This window comes from Pelophylax lessonae, assembly GCF_965119305.1.
Source record: "Pelophylax lessonae genome assembly, chromosome: 3".
In the NCBI taxonomy this organism is placed as follows: Eukaryota; Metazoa; Chordata; class Amphibia; order Anura; family Ranidae; genus Pelophylax; species Pelophylax lessonae.
Genome location: NC_138770.1, coordinates 238548404 through 238565504, shown reverse-complemented (window position 1 = coordinate 238565504; position 17101 = coordinate 238548404).

The following is a 17101-nucleotide window of genomic DNA, read 5'->3' as shown; positions in this document are numbered from 1 at the left end:
AAGTGACAGCAAAGAACTTAGTTTTTGATGGCTAGAGGTACTGTAGGCGTTCACAGGATACAGAAGTAAGTGTCCGCCTGAATAGGCCCCAAAAATTAGCTCACATGGGTTGAACTGACAGCAAAGAACGTAGTATTTGATGGCTGGAGGTACAGTAGGCATTCACAGTATACAGAAGTAAGTGTCGGCCTGTATAGGCTACAAAAATTAGCTCACATGGGTTGAACTGACAGCAAAGAACTTAGTATTTGATGGCTAGAGGTACATTAGGCATTCACACATTATACAGAAGTGTCGGCCTGTATAGGCTGCAAAAATGAGCTCACATGGGTTGAACTGACAGCAAAGAACGTAGTATTTGATGGCTGGAGGTACATTAGGCATTCACAGTACACAGAACAGTACGTGTCGGCCTGTATAGGCCCCAAAAATTAGCCATTCAATGGACATGAAATGCCTTTTATGCCGCTGTATTTAGCGAAGACAAGGACCAGGAATTGTTGTGGGTGGATGGTGGTCTGGCAGATATTTGTGGCCTGTGATGAGGAATTTCAATGAAACATGGTCTACTGGTGGTCACATGTGTTGAATTCCTCAGAGATCCATGCCTCATTCATTTTTATAAATGTTAGGTAGTCTACACTGTCATGAGCTAGGTGAGTGCGCTTATTGGTCACAATTCCCCCTGATGCGCTGAACGTCTTTTCAGACAGGACACTGGACATGGGGCAAGCCAACAGTTCCATTGCAAATTGTGCAAGCTCTGGCCAGAGGTCAAGCCTGCCCACCAAGTAGTCCAGGGGTTCATCACTCCTCAGAGCGTCCACATCGGCCGTTAACCTGATGTAGTCGGACACCTGTCGGACACCTTTTTTTATGCTCCAACATTTGAGCCACAGAAGCCTGCCTTTTTCCAGAACAACATGACAAGACGACGGCATCATGGAAGGTGGAGTGTTGGACAACTGTGAGGAGACAGGAGAAGGAGAAGAGGCTGGACGGTGAGAGCATGGAGTGTGGCTTTGTGGGTTTTGAGGGTGTTGCTCCCACTGGGCTTGGTGATGGGATTTCAGGTGCCTTCTTAAGGCAGTTGTCCCTAGGTGAGTGTTGGGCTTACCACGACTTATGCATTGACTGCAAAGGCTGCAGATGGCAAAACTGTTGTCAGCAACAGACACATTAAAAAAAGCCCACACTGCAAAGCCATGTGCCTGCGTCCGGGGAGCACCAGATGTGACTGTACATGGTTGATGGCTCGCTCCTGATACATTTGCAGTCTGCTTTGTACCTCTTGTGCAATGCAAGTTCTGCCTTACTCTCCTCCCTATCTGCCGGTCTGTCAGTCTGCCAGTTCTACAAATAATTGGCCAGTAACTGTTGTCACTGTGTGTAGCACAGTTAACACAGCAAAAGAGGCCAAATTTTTGCAGGACTAAAATACAATCTTAGAAAAGTATACTGTTAAATAACACCTCACTTCAATCTGTTGTTTTGGGGGGCCAAAGGTTTATCACACCAGTTCTACAAATAATTGGCCAGTAACTGTTGTCACTGTGTGTAGCACTGTTTACACAGCAAGAGGCCCAATTTTTGAAGGACTAAAATACAATCTTAGAAAATTATACTGTTTAATAACACCACACTTCAATGTGGGGTATTGGGGGGGGGGGGGCATTGGTGTATAACACCAGTTCAAAAAATTGGCCAGAGAGTTTGGAGCTTTGTGTACCAGACTTCACTCAGCAAACGAGGCAATATTGTTGCAGGACACAAATACACTTGTAAAAGTTTACTCAGATAACACCTCACTTCAATATGTGGTATTGGGGGGCATTGGTGTATCACACCAGTTCAAAAATGTGGCCAGTGAGTTTGGCACTGTGTGTACCAGACTTCACTCAGCATACGAGGCAATATTGTTGCAGGACACAAATACACTTGTAAAAGTTTACTCAGATTACACCCCACTTCAATATGTGGTATTGGGGGAGCATTGGTGTATCACACCTGTTCAAAAAATTGACCAGTGAGTTTGGCGCTCTGTGTACCAGACTTCATTCAGCAAATGAGGCAATATTGTTGAAGGACACAAATACACTTGTAAAAGTTTACTCAGATAACACCCCACTTCAATATGTGGTATGGGGGGGGGGGGGCATTGGTGTACTGCACAGCAATACCAATTAATTTGCAGCCCTTTAAATGACTTTTGTGGACATTAACAGAGCGATTTGGGTCACTGCAGATGCCGATCTCTAACTGCCCCTACAGCACAGACTGGATATCTGTCCCTATACTGAAGAGACTGTAATAGACCCTATACCGACATTGCAGCCCTTTAAATGACTTTTGTGGACATTAACAGAGCGATTTGTGTCACTGCAGATGATGATTTCTAACTGCCCCTACAGCACAGACTGGATACATGTCCCTATACTGAAGAGAGACTGGACCTATACCGAAATACCAGCCCTGAAAAGGACTTTTGTGAACATTAACAGAGTGATTTGTGTGACTGCAGCCGATCTCTAACTGCCCCTAAAGCAACGACTGGATACCTCTCCCTAAACTCAAAAGATACTAGTAGACCTATACCGAAATACCAGCCCTGAAAAGGACTTTTGTGGATCTTCACAGCGCTATTTGTGTCTAGCAAACTCTCCCTCATGAGCACAGCAGACCTCTCCCTACACTGGCAGAAAGCGGAATGTGAAATGGCCGACAGCTCAGGTCTATTTATAGGGTAGGGGGACTGTCCATGTGCTTGAATGTTTCAATTAGCTGTCTTGTTCCACCCGACGGCTGTGTCATGGGTCAAAGTTCTCCCCAATGTAAACTAATATGGCCACCGCAAACTACGCCATGTGTTCGCAAATTTGGCGGGTATCGAACAAGCAAAATTTGCCGCGAACTGACCGCCGGGCGAACCGCAAGGCCATCTCTACTGGTGGACAACAGGCCTGGCAGTGGCATGCAATGCCAAGCCGCTGCAAGCAAGGCCAACAGAATACTGGCATGTATAAAGAAGGGGATTCACTCTAGAAATAAAGAGATTATTCTCCCACTTTAGAAGACTCTGGTCCGGCCATATCTGGAGTATGCTGTCCAGTTCTGGGCAGCGGTCCTCAGGAAGGATGTGCTGGAACTGGAGAGAGTCCAGAGAAGGGCAACAAAAATAATTAGGGGAATGGATGGCATCAGCTATGAGGAAAGACTACAAGCACTGAACTTATTCTTTCTGGAGAAGAGACGATTGAGGGGGGATATGATATCAATGTACAAATGCTGTACTGGTGACCCTTGCATAAGGAACAAACTTTTTTAATAAGACACGTGGCCACTCACTAAAACTAGAGGAAAAATGGTTTAACCTTAAAATACGTAAGGGGTTCTTCACTGTCAGAGCAGTAAGGATGTGGAATTCTCTTCCACAAGCAGCCGTATCAGCAGGGAGCATCGATAGTTTCAAAAAACTATTAGATGGACACCTTAAAGACAACAACATACAGGGGTATTCAATGTACGGTTAACAGCAAACACACACACATCATAGGTTGAACTGGATGGACTGATGTCTTTTTTCAACCTCACAAACTACGTAACTATGTAAAATGCCAAGTTTGGCTGTTTTGAATGCTGTAATTTTTTTGAATTTGGCATTGAGTACCCGGAAGTGATGTCATGACTAGAGATGGCCTTGCAGTTCGCCCGGCGGTTGGTTTTGGTGGCGAATTTTGCTTGTTCGCTACCCGCCAAATTTTCAGACACATGGCGTTTTTCGCGGCGGCCATATTTGTTTACATTGGGAGAACTTTGACCCGTGACACAGTCGTCAGATGGAACGGGACAGCCAATTGAAACAGTCAAGCACATGGACAGTCCCCCTACCCTATAAATAGACCCGATCTGGCGGCCATTTCACATTCCGCTTTCTGCCAGTGTAGGGAGAGGTCTGCTGTGCTCATTAGGGAGAGTTTGCTAGACACATATAGCACTGTGAAGATCCACAAAAGCCCTTTTAGGCCTTTTACAGTCTCTTTTTAGGTTAGGGACAGGTATCCAGTGGTTGCTTTAGGGGCAGTTAGAGATCGGCTGCAGTCACAAATCGCTCTGTCAATGTCCACAAAAGTCCTTTTGAGGGCTGGTATTTCGGTATAGGTCTATTATCTTTAGAGCTTAGTGGCAGGTATCCTGTGGTTGCTGTAGGGGCAGTTAGAGATCGGCTGCAGTCACACACAAATCACTTTGTCAATGTCCACACAAGTCATTTAAAATGCTCCAATGTCATTTTAGGGTCTATTACAGTCTCTTTACTATAGGGCCAGGTATCCTGTGGTTGCTGTAGGGGCAGTTAGAGATCGGCTGCAGTCACACAGAAATCGCTTTGTCAATGTCCACAAAAGTAATTTAAAATGCTCCAATGTCGTTTTAGGGTCTATTACAGTCTCTTTACTATAGGGGCAGGTATCCTGTGGTTGCTGTAGGGGCAGTTAGAGATTGGCTGCAGTCACAAATTGCTCTGTCAATGACCACAAAAGTCCTTTTGAGGGCTGGTATTTCTGGATATAGGTCTAGTATCTTTAGAGCTTAGGGGCAGGTATCCTGTGGTTGCTGTAGGGGCGGTTAGAGATCGGCTGCAGTCACACACAAATCGCTTTGTCAATGTCCACCAAAGTCATTTAAAATGCTCCAATGTTGTTTTAGGGTCTATTACAGTCTCTTTACTATAGGGCCAGGTATCCTTTGGTTGCTGTAGGGGCAGTTAGAGATCGGCTGCAGTCACACAGAAATCACTTTGTCAATGTCCACAAAAGTCATTTAAAATGCTCCAATGTCGTTTTAGGGTCAATTACAGTCTCTTTACTATAGGGCCAGGTATCCTTTGGTTGCTGTAGGGGCAGTTAGAGATCGGCTGCAGTCACACAGAAATCACTTTGTCAATGTCCACAAAAGTCATTTAAAATGCTCCAATGCCATTTTAGGGTCTATTACAGTCTCTTTACTATAGGGCCAGGTATCCTGTGGTTGCTGTAGGGGCAGTTAGAGATCGGCTGCAGTCACACAGAAATTTCTCTGTTAATGTCCACAAAAGTCATGTAAAGGGCTGCAAATTTTTTGGTATTGCTGTGCAGTGCACTAAAAAGGGGGGGGGAGGGGGGGGGTAATCCACAGTATAATATACTTTTTAGAAAGCATATTATAGTGGATTAGTACTATTATTGTGCACTGTGCAGCATTGTGACAGGTGTGGTGGTGAGACTGAGCGTTTCTGCAGCAACTCTACGCACAGTGACAAAAGCACTTATAATGTATTATAACTGGTGTGATAGACCAATTGCCCCCCCCCCCCCCCCATGCCACATATTGAAGTTGGGTGTTATCTGAGTAAACATTTTCAAGTGTATTTGTGTCATGCAACAATATTGCCTAGTTTGCTGAGTGAAGTCTGGTACACACAGCGTCTAACTCACTGGCCAATTTTTTGAACAGGTGTGATACACCAATGCTCCCCCAATACCACATATTGAAGTGGGGTGTTATCTGAGTAAACTTTTACAAGTGTATTTGTGTCCTGCAACAATATTGCCTCGTATGCTGAGTGAAGTCTGGTACACACAGCGCCAAACTCACTGGCCACATTTTTGAACTGGTGTGATACACCAATGCCCCCCAATACCACATATTGAAGTGAGGTGTTATCTGAGTAAACTTTTACAAGTGTATTTGTGTCCTGCAACAATATTGCTTTGTTTGCTGAGTGAAGTCTGGTACACACAGCTCCAAACTCTCTGGCCAATTTTTTGAACTGGTGTTATACACCAATGCCCCCCCCCCCCCAATACCCCACATTGAAATGTGGTGTTATTAAACAGTATAATTTTCTAAGATTGTATTTTAGTCCTTCAAAAATTTGGCCTCTTGCTGTGTAAACAGTGCTACACACAGTGACAACAGTTACTGGCCAATTATTTGTAGAACTGGTGTGATAAACCTTTGGCCCCCCAAAACCACAGATTGAAGTGAGGTGTTATTTAACAGTATACTTTTCTAAGATTGTATTTTAGTTTTTATTTTTTGAACTGGTGTGCTACACCAATGCCACATACTGAAGTGGGGTGTTATTTGAGTAAACTTTAAGTGTATTTGTGTCATGCAACAATATTACCTAGTTTGCTGAGTAAAGTCTGGTACACAGCGCCAAACTCACTGGCCAATTTTTTGAACTGGTGTGCTACACCAATGCCACATACTGAAGTGGGGTGTTATTTAACAGTATAATTTTCTAAGAGTGTATTTTAGTCCTACAAAAATTTGGCCTCTCGCTGTGTAAACAGTGCTACACACAGTGACAACAGTTACTGGCCAATTATTTGTAGAACTGGTGTAATAAACCTGTGCCCCCCCCCCAATGCCACATATTCAAGTGGGGTGTTATCTGAGTAAACTTTTTCAAGTGTATTTGTGTCATGCAACAATATTGCCTAGTTTGCTGAGTGAAGTCTGGTACACAGCACCAAACTCACTGGCCAATTTTTTGAACTGGTGTGCTACACCCATGCTCACCCCCAATGCCACATATTGAAGTGGGGTGTTCTCTGAGTACGTTTTTTCAAGTGTATTTGTGTCATGCAACAATATTTCCTAGTTTGCTGAGTGAAGTCTGGTACACAGCGCCAAACTCACTGGCCAATTTTTTGAACTGGTGTGCTACACCAATGCCACATACTGAAGTGGGGTGTTATTTAACAGTATAATTTTCCAAGAGTGTATTTTAGTCCTGCAAAAATTTGGCCTCTCGCTGTGTAAACAGTGCTACACACAGTGACAACAGTTACTGGCCAATTATTTGTAGAACTGATGTAATAAACCTGTGCCCCCCCCCCATGCCACATATTGAAGTGGGGTGTTATCTGAGTAAACTTTTTCAAGTGTATTTGTGTCATGCAACAATATTGCCTAGTTTGCTGAGTGAAGTCTGGTACACACAGCGCCAAACTCACTGGCAATTTTTTGAACTGGTGTGCTACACCAATGCTCCTCCCCAATGCCACATATTGAAGTGGGGTGTTCTCTGAGTAAGCTTTTTCAAGTGTATTTGTGTCATGCAACAATATTGCCTAGTTTGCTGAGTGAAGTCTGGTACACAGTGCCAAACTCACTGGCCAATTTTTTGAACTGGTGTGCTACACCAATGCTCCCCCCCAATGCCACATATTAAAGTGGGGTGTTATCTGAGTAAACTTTTTCAAGTGTATTTGTGTCATGCAACAATATTGCCTAGTTTGTTGAGTGAAGTCTGGTACACACAGCGCCTAACTCACTGGCCAATTTTTGAACTGGTGTGCTACACCAATGCCACATACTGAAGTGGGGTGTTATCTGAGTAAACTTTTTCAAGTGTATTTGTGTCATGCAACAATATTGCCTAGTTTGCTGAGTGAAGTCTGGTACACAGCGCCAAACTCACTGGCCAATTTTTTGAACTGGTGTGCTACACCAATGCCACATACTGAAGTGGGGTGTTATTTAACAGTATCATTTTCTAAGAGTGTATTTTAGTCCTGCAAAAATTTGGCCTCTCGCTGTGTAAACAGTGCTACACACAGTGACAACAGTTACTGGCCAATTATTTGTAGAACTGGTGTAATTATCCTATCAGCCCCCCCAATGCCACATATTGAAGTGGGGTGTTATTTAACAGTATACTTTTCTAAGATTGTATTTTAGTCCTGCAAACATTTGGCCTCTTTTGCTGTGTTAACTCTGCTACACACAGTGACAACAGTTACTGGCCAATTATTTGTAGAACTGGCAGACTGACAGACCGGCAGATAGGGAGGAGAGGCAGGCAGAACTTGCATTGCACAAGATGTACAAAGCAGACTGCAAATGTATCAACCATGTACAGTCACATCTGGTGATCCCCGGACGCCGGCACATGGCTTTGCAGCGTGGGCTTTTTTTAATGTGTCTGTTGCTGACAACAGTGTTGCCATCTGCAGCCTTTGCAGTCAATGCATAAGTCGTGGTAAGCCCAACACTCACCTAGGGACAACTGCCTTAAGAAGGCACCTGAAATCCCATCACCAAGCCCAGTGGGAGCAACACAGTCAGAACCCACAAAGCCACACTCCATGCTCTCACCGTCCAGCCTCTTCTCCTTCTCCTGTCTCCTCACAGTTGTCCAACACTCCACCTTCCATGATGCCGTCGTCTTGTCATGTTGTTCTGGAAAAAGGCAGGCTTCTGTGGCTCAAATGTCGGAGCGTAAAAAAGGTGTCAGTTAAACCCATGTGAGCTCATGTTTGCGGCCTATACAGCCCGCCACCAACTTGTGTATACTGTGAACACCTACTGTACCTCTAGCAATCATATACTACGTTCTTTACTGTCAGTTCAACCCATGTGAGCTCATTTTTGCGGCCTATACAGCCTGCCACCAACTTGTGTATACTGTGAACGCCTACTGTACCTCTAGCAATCATATACTACGTTCTTTGCTGTCAGTTCAAACCATGTGAGCTAATTTTTGGAGCCTATCTGAGTATACTTTTACAAGTGTATTTGTGTCCTGCAACAATATTGCCTCTTTTGCTGAGTGAAGTCTGATACACACAGTGCCAAACTCACTGGCCAATTTTTTGAATAACTGGTGTGATAGACCAGTGGCCCCCCAATAGCACATATTGAAGCGGGGTGTTATTTTTGGGGCCTGGAATGGCCGACACTTACTTCTTTATCTTCTTGAATGCCAAATTTTTCAGACTGGAAATGAAAAACAATGGGTCTGTAAAGGTTCCGCCAAATTGTGGGACGGATACGAACCCATTTTACAGATGTGTGAATGGACCCAATATGTATTAGACAATGTATTTATCGGCTGCCGTCAGTTCTGGCTGATTTATGAAAAAATATATATATTTTTTTTGCTGTAAAAAACAAAAAAAAAATTTAGGGCAACTTTTTCAATTGCAATACTTCTGTTATGACATTGTCCGTGTGCTGGGACTATTTGTGCACAGCTAGTACGTCTTTTGTGGCTGAAAATATGACCTAAAGGTTTTTAAAGTTCGCCTCCCATTAAAGTCAATGGGGCCCGCCGCGAACTCGCGGTTCGCGGACTTTTGAGAAAATTTGCGGCTGGCGGCTGATGTTCTTCCATCACTAGTCATGACATCACTTCCGGGTTTTTACACGGAGACCCGATCAGAGCCGAATGTGGCTTTGATCGGATCTTCCCTTCGGCAGCCATACAGGATGGTTGCCCGGGTCTCCCGGTGGAACGGGAGACCCGGATGAGCCACGGAAGGTGGCAGGAGGGGGGGACGTCCCCTCCCGCTCCTTGTAATGACAGCCGAGCGGCTTCTCAGCCGCATCGGTTGTCATTACAAGACAGCCGACCATTGGCTATGGACTACGGTACCTCAGGGGCCGATTCCAATATATCGGTAAAAGTGCATATCAGCCCCCGATATATCGGATATAATCGGTCGATTCCTAGTATATAAATTATGGTAACACTTCAATAAATCATCATTCCTATTCCAATAAGCAAGAGCTGAGTATTCCTATCACTAAACAGAGCACAGCAGTGGCAGTATAACAGAAAATAAGTTGAAAATTTAAAGATATACAAAAGCTTTAAAATACAGTGAATACTTGGAGCCAAGCTAAACTTTTTCTTGTTATTTCTTGTTCTAATGGCACCTAGTCAAAACAGACAAATGCAGTTTGTAGTGCATCAAATGTTTTCATAAATCCTAGGATGTCTTTTGCAATGCATGTCTTTTTGTTGAGCCAATTGGTTGTCTTTGCAGTGTTAAAAGAAAATACCATCATGAACGAGCTTTGAAATAAAACTGTAAAATCCAACGTGTTCTATTACAATCTTTATACTTTTATTAATTTTCAGTTTTTCACCATAGTTGTTGCCAAACCATGTGAAACTGTTCTTTCCTCTGCACTTGTAGGGTGTTGCTTGCTGGGGACTGATTTGGCTTTTGTGCTTTCCTACAATATTTCTAGTTACTAAGTTGTATATTGATTGCAAGCCATGCTTCTATTACTACAGCTGGCTAGAGGGACATGTAAGGGTTGAGTCGTTAGTAGAAATGAAACACACTGGGGTTGATTTACTATAACTTGAGAGTGCAAAATCTGGTGCAGCTCTGCATGGAAACCAATCAGCTGCTAGGTTTTATTGTCAAAGCGTAACTGAACAAGCTGAAGTTAGAAGCTGATTGGCTACCATGCATAGCTGCACCAGATTTTGCACTTTCCAGATTTAGTAAATCAACCCCACTGTTCCTGACACTTTATACACATGGAAGTCATCAAATATTTTTCTCATTCTTCTTCAGGTCAAACCTTTGAATATTTAAGACATTTAACAAGTTTAGCCCTAATAATATACATTTCATACACTTAATGACCTTCAGCAATGCAGCCCAGAAAACGAAATTGCATTCTAAAACAATATTCTAATATAAAATCCCCAGCAATTGTGTCACCAAATGAATAATAAAAGACTTCTATATTTCCTCGACTGTTCAAGAACCGCATTTCAATATCGTGTTCTATGAGCACGTTTTTGATCTCATGTTTTTGGAAAGTGAAAGCAGCTCTATTCTATATGCCCATTAACAAGGAATTACACTGAGCCACAGCAATAAGCTAAAATAAGGAGAGCCTCAAGCGATTCAATAAAAAAAAAATGATTGTCAGCTTTTTACAGTGAGTTTTTCATCTTTAACAGACTGCATATAAAGGAAAATTCTTCCACAGTCACATATAATGCTGGAGCTGAGGCAGAGCATGATCTCCGTTAGAGCTCATTGTTCCCAGTGTGGGGTTTGCAGTCATTTCAAATTTTTGCAACATTTAAAGATGGTGTATGGTTTGGCAGCTTGCCCTGCACACACACTGATGTCTCTGTTAATGGCTATAATGAAATACACTGGAGCTCTGGGATGTATCAAAAGACTGAGCTAGAAACAAATTGACAATGCATAACTTTATTTCTCCGTTGATAATAATTCCTAGAAATCCTGTTACCATCTGACTTACTGCAAAAGTCAAAATTCTGGGCAACCTTCTGCAGACACCTAATATTTAACCCCTTAAAATGAAATCCAGCTGAGGATTATTTGCAGCAAATCAAGTCACATAGCAGAACCGCAATGCATTTCACTGTTCTTTTTTTTTTTTAAATACATTTTATTTGTATTAGTCACAGAAATGTGGAAGAATTAAAAAAAAATGCACATGGCCACTCTTGGTCAGCATGCCATAGCTTAGCAGATCTAAATAGGGAGCAAAATTAAAAATGTTATTTAACAAAATGGCATTTTCATGCTTATACTCAAAGTGACTATGTTTGGTTAAAAAAAAAAAAAACACAAGCATAGCCTACAAAGAAAAGCAACAATATTTAATTGGCCTGCAACCTATGTTGCCGAAATCCATTGACAAGATAAAAATATTAAGAAAACTTTGTATAATCTTGTTCAAAAAACTTCTCCTGGGAGTGTCAGATGCCAGGATACCCTACTGAGTTTGGTGGTTTCTTCTGCCAGCCCCTATGTCACTAGGCAGGCTCAGCTTTTCCTAGATCTTTTTTTATATAGCAACAGAGTCACTTTTGGTATCATTATTCATGATGTAATTACTAGGACATCACAGATATAGCATGGGTCCCACTGATTCCCAAAAAGTGTAGACTTTGAAAATATATTATTCTGGCTGCCTTTTTTAGGTCAGTTATTTTACATGTTAGTAGCCATCCTAGTTTTAAAACCTGAGATAATAATTTTAGTGCTACTAAAGTAGAATTACCACTGTATTTAAACATTGCATACTATTTAGCCCAAAAACGAAAAGTGATACATATAAAATGGAATTCTAGTTAAACAGTTATTTTAAATAACACCATATGGGTAGATGAAGAAAACAAAACCTTTCATCTTAAATTGTTATTATTGTACAGATATAAGGTATTTTTAAAATAGTTGTATTTTTAATATTCTTAATTATGTGGCTCTGTTTTATGATACTGTTATGTACAGTAAGGAGTGGGCCTGAATTACTTACAAGCTCAAAAAAAGGTATAAGTATGAGGATAATGATATGATGATCAGTGACGTGGAGTCCACTGATATCGTCTTGCAATTCATCTTGTGCAGGTCCTAGACTTAAAACATGCAAAACAGCAAGAATTGAAAATTTTTAAAATTGTGAGTAAGTGATACCTTAAAAAACGTTAAATTGAAAGACTATAAATGCTATACCTTCAATATGTGTGGGCAGCAAAATAACAGAAAATTTCCTATTAAATACTTACTGTCATCTTCCTTTCCTGATGAGCTCCATGGCAGCATATGTTTGGGTAGCCCTGCCCTTGCTCCTACCTTATAGGACCCCACTCCCATAAATTTGTAGGCTGAGCCAGAGGCCGTGTTCTGTAACTAGCCTACTCATAACACTGGGAGGGAACTCCTGCTGCCATGGAGCCCATCAGGAAAGGAAAATTACATTACAACAAATTTTCTGTTTTCCTGACAAGCTCCATGGCAGCATACGTTTGGAAACTAACTAGCCCAAAACAACAAGGATGGGATGCCAAAAAAAGTAAGGCTTCCAACATAGCACTTAGCCAACAGAAACCTCATGGATAGATACTAACAGTATAAGGAAGCTAGCTACACTGCACAATGAGCCAGAACAGCCTTACTGGAAGACATGTTATCCCCCTACAAATATTCCTGGCACCCTTTGACAGGGAGCCCACGAAGCCTACATACTCCTGTTTAAGTGTGTAAGATTGCAACCCAGTATGGATATAAACTCTACTCATACTAGGCAGAATGGCAACAAGGATCCCTCATGGCAAAATGACCCAGATCCCGGCAAACCTCTTGACTGAGGAAAAATGAACCCTTAGAGAGGCTGCCTTCATGACCAAACCTTTACTCAAACCTGGACTGAAAGAGCACCCATCTGGAGGAGCAAACTGCCAAAGGGTCCTAAAGGTCCTGATTCTGGCAAACTTTCTGTTGAGGATGTAGCCTTTAGAGAGAATGACATCTTGGCTCAATCCTTACTCCAACTTGACTGGAGGTAAACCCACCTGGAGCTGTAAGTCACCAAAGGATCCTTCCTAGCTTAAAGCTTCGATCTTGGTAAACTGCCCGGCTGAAGAGATAGTCCTTAGAGTACATGTCTTCATAGCTCAATCTTTACCCAAGCTGGATAATCCAGGGCAAGTAGTAAATCCCACCTAGAGAGTTTAGGCTCTCTTTGAGCCTCAGATGCAGCCCCCTATCAAAGTATTGGATGAGTAAGGGATCGACTACCCATGAAACATGGTATATGACAGGGACTGCAGAGATCTGCCCTCTAAGAGAGCTTTAGGATCAGTTGAAGTCCAGAATGCACCTTAACAGAGGACTGAAGCAAAAGAAAACAAAGCAGTCCAAACTGAACAAGCTTTATTCAAATCCTTTTGTAGGATTTATAGATATTATCTTAGAGAAACAGCCAAGCCTAATCAGTCTATTCCTGCTAGGATGATAAACTGGAAGAGATTAACAAGGGTGGAGTATTGCACTCTGCGCCAGCAGATCTCATCTGAGAGAAAGGACTTCAATCCGATAACCCGGTGTCAAAGGCAGGAACCAAGGTCTGTTTGGCCAATGGGGGGTTACTGTAATAATTTCCATGGTCTTTAGCGACAGACCCCAAAAAATTGTATATGGATTGGACTGAAGGGAAAGCATATGGTTTGTGAGACCTTTCCTGATCTGTCACAGCATCGGCACCCTGGGCTTGGCCCAGGCCCCTAGGGAAAAGCTTTCCAGCTTTTAACAGTAAGGAAATGCTAGCAGATTTATCTCTAACATTTTGTCCAGAGATTAAATCCACTTGGAGGAACCTGGATATAGGAACCATTTGGTGCCTAATTGGGCCACAGAACATGGGCTCTTCCCAGAAGTTCTGAATGTAGATTCAAATGAGATGTCTACTCCACCCAGATCACAGTCATCTCTTCCTCTTCTCAGTGGACTGACCCTGCAGGTTCTGATGTAGGACACCACTGTGATGTTGTTCAGCCTCACTGGAGACTAAGAATCCTGCTGTTAGGTGACAAAAGGCAAAGGGAGTATAAAAGAGCTAGCCAGAAAACCAGAATGTTCAAAAAAACTTCCCAACTGTGGATTTCTACTAGCAAAACAACTTCCTGACAGGGGAGTTCCACTGGCAATAACTCAGCAGCACAGAAGAGTTATTACTGTGCCAGCACCCTTCATGGCCTGTTTGTGAGATATGAATATCTGGGTGCATGATCAACATTGCACAAAAATCCCTTTCAGGACAGGAGGCCATTTCCATTAAGCACACCTCATTATAGGGATGGGAGAGACCATAGTCCTGATCATCAGGTATTGAGACGCTGACAGGTAAAGAAATGAAAGCCAGGATTACCTAGCGTCCTACCACCAGTATGCTCTAGTGAAAAAAACAATGTATCCTGAACCATGATGAATTAAGCTCTCAGATACACAAGGATTTGTGTAGGAGTCTAATGACCCTTTTTGAAAGACTAGTCAGCCAATCTCCTGTAGGGTTCTGAGAATTCCCTCTGTATTCTTGACAGGGATCCCTGTATAGAAAAGGAGTGGGTCGAGAACCCAACCAGCAGACGTGTGCTGCATAACATCTTGACCTATATAGAAACAGAGGTATGTCAGATAAGACAGCCCCTGGGAGTTGGAAATAAGCATCCCGCTGAGCAAAAATAGTACTCCTCCTATAATAACATCTGCTGGAATTGGAATTGCTGTCCCTAGAGATGGCAAGATCAACGTTGGTGTTATGAGGCGGGTGGAAGCCTGTCGTGCAGAGAAGGCTTACCGTTGCCGGTGGGTGGAGCTTGGTTGGAAACCCAAGGTGAGTAGCACAGGCTAACCTGAGGTGTGGGGTCTAAGCATCCACCGGTCTTCACCAGGGCCTCTGATGGTGAGGATGGATTTGGCTGCAGGTGGATACCAGGTCGCGGTCCCCAGGGTCGCCCCACCAGGGGGTAACCGGTCAAGGTCTGAAGGTGGATGAGCCGACAAGGAGAATCCAGAAGAGTAGTCAAAACGAGCCGGGATCAGGACAGGCAGCAAACAAGCGAAGTCAGGGATGAGCCAAAGGTCAACAGGTATCAGACAGGAAATCAACAGGAAGCAGGTTCAGAACACAGGAGAGCTGAAGACAACACAGCACAGTGCAGTGCTGCTAAGCTGTTTAAATAAGGCAGCCTGTTTGCCAATTATTGCAATTAGTCTGCTCTGGGTTAACCCTTTAGGTTGCAGACTCATGACAGCACATCAGTGTGCTCAGGAAGCGTTCCTAACAGTTGGCTATCAGAACTTGTTTTTTGTTACTGGAGAAAATAATTCCTCCCAGTACAGTCAGAGGCTTGAAGGTGACTGACTGTCCAACATGGCCTGACATGCTTTTCCTGAGGGTCCAACCATCTGGGACCAAAGTTGTATCGTCCTAGCAGAAGAGGAGCAACCAGTTACCCGTAAGACATGTATGGGTGGCACAATCTAAAAAAGACCAGCAATCTGTCCCACAGAAGTGGGCCTCACTTCTTGGTTGAGGACTCTCTTTCTGTCTCCAATTCTTTCTAGACTCCAAGACAGAGCTGCAGGAGCAAACCTCTTTGGAGTTAGACACCGACTCTTGAACTGCAGTCTCCTTTAATTCAGCAGACATTTACTCTGAGGCAGGAGGCCAGACTCACCTATTTTGCTTGGCAGACTTCTGGCATTGGTGAACAAACATTTTAATTCTTTGTTACATTTTGCGCAATTATTTTGCATATTGTTAATATTAGTACAAATAGTACCGTTTCCAATGGTTGTTTGTAACATGGGAACCTTCTTATCCTCTGCCATAGCTCTCCCCCCATCTTTCCCCATTCCACCCACCAATAGGGGCTGACCCCTGTCTGACCTGTCTGCCCCATTATAATTGAATTCACCCTCAATTCTAGTTTAAATACTTGTCCAGCCTTCCCATAAACCCCTCCCTCAGCACAGCTGACCCTCCGCCATTTAGGTACAAACCATCTTTAGCATATAGGTTGCACCCTAGATGTCACTGCTATCCCTAACAGCCGGGAGAGCAGTCCATCTAGTAGAGGTGGTGAGGGTAGTGCAGGTAGTCCTAGATGGTTGGTTGTAATAGGGGATTCTATAATCAGAAGGACTGATAGAATAATTTGTCACCAGGATCGTCTCAACTAAATGGTTTGCTGTCTCCCTAGGGCCAGGGTTCGGCATGTGGTGGACCAGGTTTATAAATTACTGGGAGGAGCTGGGCATGACCCAGCTGTCTTGGTCCACTTTGGAACCAATGACAGAATATATGGAAGGTGGAGGCTCCTTAGGAACCAGTTTAATGAACTAGGCTGCAAGTTGAAGGGAAGGACCTCCAAGGTGATATTCTCATTTCTCATGACGTATTTTTTAACATTTTTCTATTGCCGGTTATGGTATTGTATTGCCAGCAATTTAAATGTCATTTAATTCATGTTTTTTTCTTTGAGAAAGGTCATTTTTGCTGCAGTATGTTCTATACATGCTACAGATGCACATGACGGGCATTAACATGCATCAGGAGGGGGACCCCACATTGTTGTTTTTTTTATAATTTTTAATTGTTGGCATGTTTTTTTTAACAGAAAAAAAAGAGGAGAGGAGGATGAGAGAGCCTCACGATTCATGTTTTTTTTAACATTAACCTATCAGAGGGGAACCCGCTGGCAGCTGATGAGTCATCCATTGTTAAGGACTCGGTGGCCCGCTCCTTAGCAACTAGCTCAATGAAAAATGCGGTAAATTACTGCATGAAAAAATGCAGTAAGTTACCGCATAAAAAAATTTGGTAATTACCGCTCAATCGAAAAAAAAATACCGCATTTGTTATTTAACACAAAATTCTTAATGAATTGCATTTTCACAACTAATTAACCGCAAGCGTTATTGTACTGCATTTTATTAGCCGTTATTTAACTCTTAATAAATTGACCCCATTGTGTGCTCACTGT